The sequence below is a fragment of the Macaca fascicularis genome, chromosome 19, assembly GCF_037993035.2.
Source record: "Macaca fascicularis isolate 582-1 chromosome 19, T2T-MFA8v1.1".
In the NCBI taxonomy this organism is placed as follows: Eukaryota; Metazoa; Chordata; class Mammalia; order Primates; family Cercopithecidae; genus Macaca; species Macaca fascicularis.
In genome coordinates this window covers 66,357,467-66,366,271 of record NC_088393.1, presented here as the reverse complement: position 1 = coordinate 66,366,271, position 8,805 = coordinate 66,357,467, and positions in this window count along the sequence as shown.

The following is an 8,805-nucleotide window of genomic DNA, read 5'->3' as shown; positions in this document are numbered from 1 at the left end:
CCTAACCCTAACCCTAACCCTAACCCTAACCCTAACCCTAACCCTAACCCTAACCCTAACCCTAACCCTAACCCTAACCCTAACCCTAACCCTAACCCTAACCCTAACCCTAACCCTAACCCTAACCCTAACCCTAACCCTAACCCTAACCCTAACCCTAACCCTAACCCTAACCCTAACCCTAACCCTAACCCTAACCCTAACCCTAACCCTAACCCTAACCCTAACCCTAACCCTAACCCTAACCCTAACCCTAACCCTAACCCTAACCCTAACCCTAACCCTAACCCTAACCCTAACCCTAACCCTAACCCTAACCCTAACCCTAACCCTAACCCTAACCCTAACCCTAACCCTAACCCTAACCCTAACCCTAACCCTAACCCTAACCCTAACCCTAACCCTAACCCTAACCCTAACCCTAACCCTAACCCTAACCCTAACCCTAACCCTAACCCTAACCCTAACCCTAACCCTAACCCTAACCCTAACCCTAACCCTAACCCTAACCCTAACCCTAACCCTAACCCTAACCCTAACCCTAACCCTAACCCTAACCCTAACCCTAACCCTAACCCTAACCCTAACCCTAACCCTAACCCTAACCCTAACCCTAACCCTAACCCTAACCCTAACCCTAACCCTAACCCTAACCCTAACCCTAACCCTAACCCTAACCCTAACCCTAACCCTAACCCTAACCCTAACCCTAACCCTAACCCTAACCCTAACCCTAACCCTAACCCTAACCCTAACCCTAACCCTAACCCTAACCCTAACCCTAACCCTAACCCTAACCCTAACCCTAACCCTAACCCTAACCCTAACCCTAACCCTAACCCTAACCCTAACCCTAACCCTAACCCTAACCCTAACCCTAACCCTAACCCTAACCCTAACCCTAACCCTAACCCTAACCCTAACCCTAACCCTAACCCTAACCCTAACCCTAACCCTAACCCTAACCCTAACCCTAACCCTAACCCTAACCCTAACCCTAACCCTAACCCTAACCCTAACCCTAACCCTAACCCTAACCCTAACCCTAACCCTAACCCTAACCCTAACCCTAACCCTAACCCTAACCCTAACCCTAACCCTAACCCTAACCCTAACCCTAACCCTAACCCTAACCCTAACCCTAACCCTAACCCTAACCCTAACCCTAACCCTAACCCTAACCCTAACCCTAACCCTAACCCTAACCCTAACCCTAACCCTAACCCTAACCCTAACCCTAACCCTAACCCTAACCCTAACCCTAACCCTAACCCTAACCCTAACCCTAACCCTAACCCTAACCCTAACCCTAACCCTAACCCTAACCCTAACCCTAACCCTAACCCTAACCCTAACCCTAACCCTAACCCTAACCCTAACCCTAACCCTAACCCTAACCCTAACCCTAACCCTAACCCTAACCCTAACCCTAACCCTAACCCTAACCCTAACCCTAACCCTAACCCTAACCCTAACCCTAACCCTAACCCTAACCCTAACCCTAACCCTAACCCTAACCCTAACCCTAACCCTAACCCTAACCCTAACCCTAACCCTAACCCTAACCCTAACCCTAACCCTAACCCTAACCCTAACCCTAACCCTAACCCTAACCCTAACCCTAACCCTAACCCTAACCCTAACCCTAACCCTAACCCTAACCCTAACCCTAACCCTAACCCTAACCCTAACCCTAACCCTAACCCTAACCCTAACCCTAACCCTAACCCTAACCCTAACCCTAACCCTAACCCTAACCCTAACCCTAACCCTAACCCTAACCCTAACCCTAACCCTAACCCTAACCCTAACCCTAACCCTAACCCTAACCCTAACCCTAACCCTAACCCTAACCCTAACCCTAACCCTAACCCTAACCCTAACCCTAACCCTAACCCTAACCCTAACCCTAACCCTAACCCTAACCCTAACCCTAACCCTAACCCTAACCCTAACCCTAACCCTAACCCTAACCCTAACCCTAACCCTAACCCTAACCCTAACCCTAACCCTAACCCTAACCCTAACCCTAACCCTAACCCTAACCCTAACCCTAACCCTAACCCTAACCCTAACCCTAACCCTAACCCTAACCCTAACCCTAACCCTAACCCTAACCCTAACCCTAACCCTAACCCTAACCCTAACCCTAACCCTAACCCTAACCCTAACCCTAACCCTAACCCTAACCCTAACCCTAACCCTAACCCTAACCCTAACCCTAACCCTAACCCTAACCCTAACCCTAACCCTAACCCTAACCCTAACCCTAACCCTAACCCTAACCCTAACCCTAACCCTAACCCTAACCCTAACCCTAACCCTAACCCTAACCCTAACCCTAACCCTAACCCTAACCCTAACCCTAACCCTAACCCTAACCCTAACCCTAACCCTAACCCTAACCCTAACCCTAACCCTAACCCTAACCCTAACCCTAACCCTAACCCTAACCCTAACCCTAACCCTAACCCTAACCCTAACCCTAACCCTAACCCTAACCCTAACCCTAACCCTAACCCTAACCCTAACCCTAACCCTAACCCTAACCCTAACCCTAACCCTAACCCTAACCCTAACCCTAACCCTAACCCTAACCCTAACCCTAACCCTAACCCTAACCCTAACCCTAACCCTAACCCTAACCCTAACCCTAACCCTAACCCTAACCCTAACCCTAACCCTAACCCTAACCCTAACCCTAACCCTAACCCTAACCCTAACCCTAACCCTAACCCTAACCCTAACCCTAACCCTAACCCTAACCCTAACCCTAACCCTAACCCTAACCCTAACCCTAACCCTAACCCTAACCCTAACCCTAACCCTAACCCTAACCCTAACCCTAACCCTAACCCTAACCCTAACCCTAACCCTAACCCTAACCCTAACCCTAACCCTAACCCTAACCCTAACCCTAACCCTAACCCTAACCCTAACCCTAACCCTAACCCTAACCCTAACCCTAACCCTAACCCTAACCCTAACCCTAACCCTAACCCTAACCCTAACCCTAACCCTAACCCTAACCCTAACCCTAACCCTAACCCTAACCCTAACCCTAACCCTAACCCTAACCCTAACCCTAACCCTAACCCTAACCCTAACCCTAACCCTAACCCTAACCCTAACCCTAACCCTAACCCTAACCCTAACCCTAACCCTAACCCTAACCCTAACCCTAACCCTAACCCTAACCCTAACCCTAACCCTAACCCTAACCCTAACCCTAACCCTAACCCTAACCCTAACCCTAACCCTAACCCTAACCCTAACCCTAACCCTAACCCTAACCCTAACCCTAACCCTAACCCTAACCCTAACCCTAACCCTAACCCTAACCCTAACCCTAACCCTAACCCTAACCCTAACCCTAACCCTAACCCTAACCCTAACCCTAACCCTAACCCTAACCCTAACCCTAACCCTAACCCTAACCCTAACCCTAACCCTAACCCTAACCCTAACCCTAACCCTAACCCTAACCCTAACCCTAACCCTAACCCTAACCCTAACCCTAACCCTAACCCTAACCCTAACCCTAACCCTAACCCTAACCCTAACCCTAACCCTAACCCTAACCCTAACCCTAACCCTAACCCTAACCCTAACCCTAACCCTAACCCTAACCCTAACCCTAACCCTAACCCTAACCCTAACCCTAACCCTAACCCTAACCCTAACCCTAACCCTAACCCTAACCCTAACCCTAACCCTAACCCTAACCCTAACCCTAACCCTAACCCTAACCCTAACCCTAACCCTAACCCTAACCCTAACCCTAACCCTAACCCTAACCCTAACCCTAACCCTAACCCTAACCCTAACCCTAACCCTAACCCTAACCCTAACCCTAACCCTAACCCTAACCCTAACCCTAACCCTAACCCTAACCCTAACCCTAACCCTAACCCTAACCCTAACCCTAACCCTAACCCTAACCCTAACCCTAACCCTAACCCTAACCCTAACCCTAACCCTAACCCTAACCCTAACCCTAACCCTAACCCTAACCCTAACCCTAACCCTAACCCTAACCCTAACCCTAACCCTAACCCTAACCCTAACCCTAACCCTAACCCTAACCCTAACCCTAACCCTAACCCTAACCCTAACCCTAACCCTAACCCTAACCCTAACCCTAACCCTAACCCTAACCCTAACCCTAACCCTAACCCTAACCCTAACCCTAACCCTAACCCCAACCCCAACCCCAACCCTAACCCCTAAACCTAAACCCTAACCCTAAGCCGAACCCGAACCCGAACCCTTATCCTAACCCTAACCCTAACCCCTAAACCCGAACCCTAACCCTAACCCCCTAACCCTAACCCTAAACCCTAACCCTACCCTAACCCTAACCCCTAACCCCTACCCCTACCCCTGACCCTGACCCCTAACCCTAACCCCTAGCCCTAGCCCTAACCCCTGACCCTGACCCTAACCCCTAACCCTAACCCTAACCCAGGCCGGCGCAGGCGCAGAGTCGCGCGCCGGTGCGGCGCAGGCTCACAGTCGCGCACCGGCACGGCGCAGGCCGGCGCAGGTGCAGAGTCGCAGGCTGGCGCGGGGCAGGCCAGCGCAGGCGCAGAGTCGCAGGCCTGGGCGGGGGCAGAGTAGCGCGCCGGCGCGGCGCCGGCCCAGAGACGCAGGCCGCCGCGATGCAGGAGCAGAGTCGCAGGCCGGCGCAGGCACAGAGTCGTGGGCGGGCGCGGCGCAGGCCGGCGCAGGCGCAGAGTCGCGGGCCGGCTCGGCGCAGGCCGGCGCAGGCGCAGAGTCGCGCGTCGGCGCGGCAGGGGCCCAGAGTCGCGCGCCGGCGCGGCGCAGGCCGGCGCTGGCGCAGAGTCGCGGGCCGGCACGGCGCAGGCCCAGAGTCGCGGGCCGGCGTGGCGCATGCCAGCGCAGGCGCAGAGTCGTATGCCTGCACGGCGCAGGCGCAGAGTCGCACGCCGGCTCCGCACAGGCCGGCGCAGGCGCAGAGTCGCGCGTCGACGCGGCACGGGCCCAGAGTCGCGCGCCGGCGCGGCGCAGGCCGGCGCAGGCGCAGAGTCGCAGGCGGGCGTGACGCAGGCGCAGAGTCGCACGCCGGCGCCGCGCAGGCCGGCGCAGAGTCGCACGCCGGCGCCGCGCAGGCCGGCGCAGGCGCAGAGTCATAGGCCGGCACGGCGCAGGTCCAGAGTCGCAGGCGCATAGTAGCAGGCGGGCGCAGGCGCAGAGTCGCGCGCCGGCGCGCCGTGGGCGCATAGTCGCAGGCCGGCGCAGGCGCAGAGTCATAGGCCGGCGCGGCGCAGGCGCAGAGTCGCAGACCGGAGCGGCGCAGGCGCAGAGTCGCAGGCGCATAGTCGCAGGCGCAGAGTCGCAGGCCGGCGCAGGCGCAGAGTGGCGCGCCTGCATGGCGCAGGCGCATAGTCGCAGGCCGGCGCGGTGCAGGCCTAGAGTCGCGCGCCCGCGCAGCGCAGAGTCGCAGTCCGGCGCGGCGCAGACGCAGAGTCGCAGGCGCGGAGTCGCAGGCCGGCGCAGGCGCAGAGTCGCGCGCCTGCGCGTCGGGGCGGAGGGGTGGTGGCGCAGAGACGCACACTGCGTGGGCCTGAGGGGGCGCGGTGCAGGCGCAGAGGCGCACGCTGCCGGGGGAAAGGCGCAGAGACGGGGGAACATCAGTAATCTGAAAAGCCGGGCTCGGATGCCCGCTGGTTGCAGCCGCGCACTGCAGGGCCCTCTTGCTCACGGTTTTTGTGCCACTGCGCCGCCTGCTGGCGCCTAGAGCCACTGCAGGGCCCTCTTTCTTACAGTGGTGGCCAGTGCCGCCTGCTGGCGCCGGGGCACTGCATGGCCCTCTTGCTCACAGTATAGTGACGGGCGCGCCGCCTGCTGGCACTTGGGGACATTGCAGGGCTCTCTGGGTCACAGTGTAGTAGCAACACTCCTGATGCTGGCAGCTGGGGACACTGCCGGGCCCTCTTGTTTGCCTTGCAGTGGGGGCACGCCCCCTTCTGGCCGCTGGGGGAACTACAGGATCCTCTTGCTCACAGTGGAGTGGCAGCACGCCCCGTGCTGCCAACCAGGACACTGCAGGGTCTTTTTGCTCATGATGTGGTGCCCGTGCGCCACCTGCTGGCAGCTAAGGACACTGCCGGATCCTCTTGCTCACAGTATACCCGTCGTACGCCCCCTGCTGGAAGCTGGGGACACCGCCGGGCCCTCTTGCTGGCAGTGTCATCGCAGCACAACACCTGCAGGGAGATGGGGACTATGCAGAGCCCTCTTGCTCCAGGTGTGACGGCTGGCGCCCCCTAAAGGCCGCCTCCTGCACCGCTTAAAGTCGGAGCGCCAGTTATTAAGCGCCATCGGTTCTGGAAATTGATGTCCCAGTTCTTGTCTAACTTGGAAGAAAGATTTTCACCAAGAGGCAATACAAAGATGGCAGATAACTTCATTCAAAAAAATACAATGTGAAGAGCTTATTGTAGAAAAATAGGCCGGCCGCGGTGGCTCAAGCCTGTAATCCCAGCACTTTGGGAGGCCGAGGTGGGCGGATCACAAGGTCAGGAGATCGAGACCACAGTGAAACCCCATCTCTACTAAAAATACAAAAAATTAGCCGGGCGCGGTGGCGGGTGCCTGTAGTCCCAGCTACTCAGGAGGCTGAGGCAGGAGTATGGCGGGAACCCGGGAGGCGGAGCTTGCAGTGAGCCGAGATCGCGCCACTGCACTCCAGCCTGGGCAACAGCGTGAGACTCCGTCTCAAAAAAAAAAAAAGAAAAGAAAAGAAAAATAGGAGTAGGCTGATCGTGCAGGAAAGCAGCCTGAGAGTCCTGTGCAGGGAATTTTATTTTGGACTTCTTCACATTCCTGCCTCTGCCTCAAGTCTCCGCCTGTTTTCTTTGCTTTTCCTGCTACTGCCTTAGGTCCCCAACTTGCCCCACTTAGGCTTGTGGGACCTCCTCACTGTTGGATGAGGCACGTGTGTGGTGATCCATCCGAATCCACAGTGGCAACGGGCTCCTTCCCACCATCCCAGGCAGGCTGACGGTGGTCACATTTGGACCTACTGGGCCTATCTCTTTTCAATGTGCTTCTCTGCCCTAATCTGTACTTATGGTGCCAGGTTTCTTTTAAGAATGTCCCCTTTGTCCTTATCAGCATGTAGCTAGCAATATTATGACATTATTACTGCAGACTGAATGATGACTGGGGCATCTTAAGAGGATTTCTAGGGTGTTTCTTTCTGCATAGGTGCCTCTTCTCCCTCCTACCCACAAATGACAAGTGCCCATCCGCTCCAGCATTACAGATGCCACTAAATGTGAATTTTTCGTGGTCCCTCCAGGTGAGCTTTCCCAGACTTTCCCTTTTTCAGGAGCTCCGCCTCCTGTTCATGTCTAGCCATCTATCTGCTCTAACAGAGCCCACTACCCTGTGTCCTTCCCAAAAATAGTGAGGGAACAATTATTGGAAACCATAGGAAATGATATGCACGTAGATGAAAACTTTACAACTTACACAAATGATCACTCAAAATCATCCTTACACTAAAAATGCAAAACTATACAATTTCTAGAAGAAACTATGGAAGAAAAGCTATGTGCCTTTGGGTTTGGTAATGAATTTTAACAAATGACACACAAGGTTGATATACGCAGAAGAAATGACAATGTGGATTTCTTAATATTTACAGTTTATGCTCTAAAAAAGACCTTGTTAAGGGAACAAAAAGACAAGCCACATATTGAAAACAAATGGCAAAATACAGAACTGAGAATCTGTATTCAAAATATATACAAAATTCTTGAAACTAAACAATAAGTTAAACAGCTCAATTAAAAATGCACACAGTTCTGAACAGACACCTCACCAAAGACGATCTACGGATGGCAAGTAAACATACAAAAAGATACTCAACATACTAGAGAACGGAAAACCACAATGAGATAGCACAGCTGGTCTATATCTGTTAGAACTGCTAAACTCAAAAAAAATGACAAATTGCTGGAGGAAAAACAAGAACTCTTTTCATTGCTGGTGGAGGACGGTGTGTAAGACCAGAATATGCCACCCCAAAATATGATAGTAGGAAACCAGAATATGCCATCCCAAAATATGTCCCTTTGGCATAAGAATTATTCTGAGCTGATTACTTTGAAAAAATGCTAAAAAGGGAAGTTCTCAAAACAGAGTAGAAGTTACCCTTGTGTAAGGAAAATTTATATCTATAAAAGAAATCCCCATTTAAAAGATCTCTCTCTCTCTCTCTCTCTCTCAGCACCAACCAAGAAGAGAAGGATGACTAAATCACTAAAGAGTCTTATCAACAGAGAACGCATGGAGTTAAGTCTGTATAAGAAAACTTACCCTTGTCTACTGTGCTTTTTGCTTGTTACCTCCCCACTACTGAGCCTCAAATCTTCTTTCTTTAAGTTGAAGATAGCATTTACACTTCAACTGAAAGCCACCTGCTGGGGATTTACTCATTTTTCCCTGAGTATCTCCCATGTATCCATAAGGTATACATGTTTTTAAACTCGTCTACTTTTTTCTCATTTTAATCTGTAATTTGTTACAGAGGGTCCCATCTAAGAATTCCGTAAAGGTAGAGAGAAAATTATTTTTCCTCCCCTGTTACAAGTTGGGCAGTTTTTCCCAAAGCTAAACAAGTCTCACCTTACAATCCAAAAATCACATTCATAAGTATTTTGACAGCTACTTTGATATTATTTCCAAACAAAAGCTACCATGCAATTATGTACAGAAGCCCTATTCATAATGACCAAAGGAAAAAAAGGAATCAGAAAGTCTTACAACAGATGA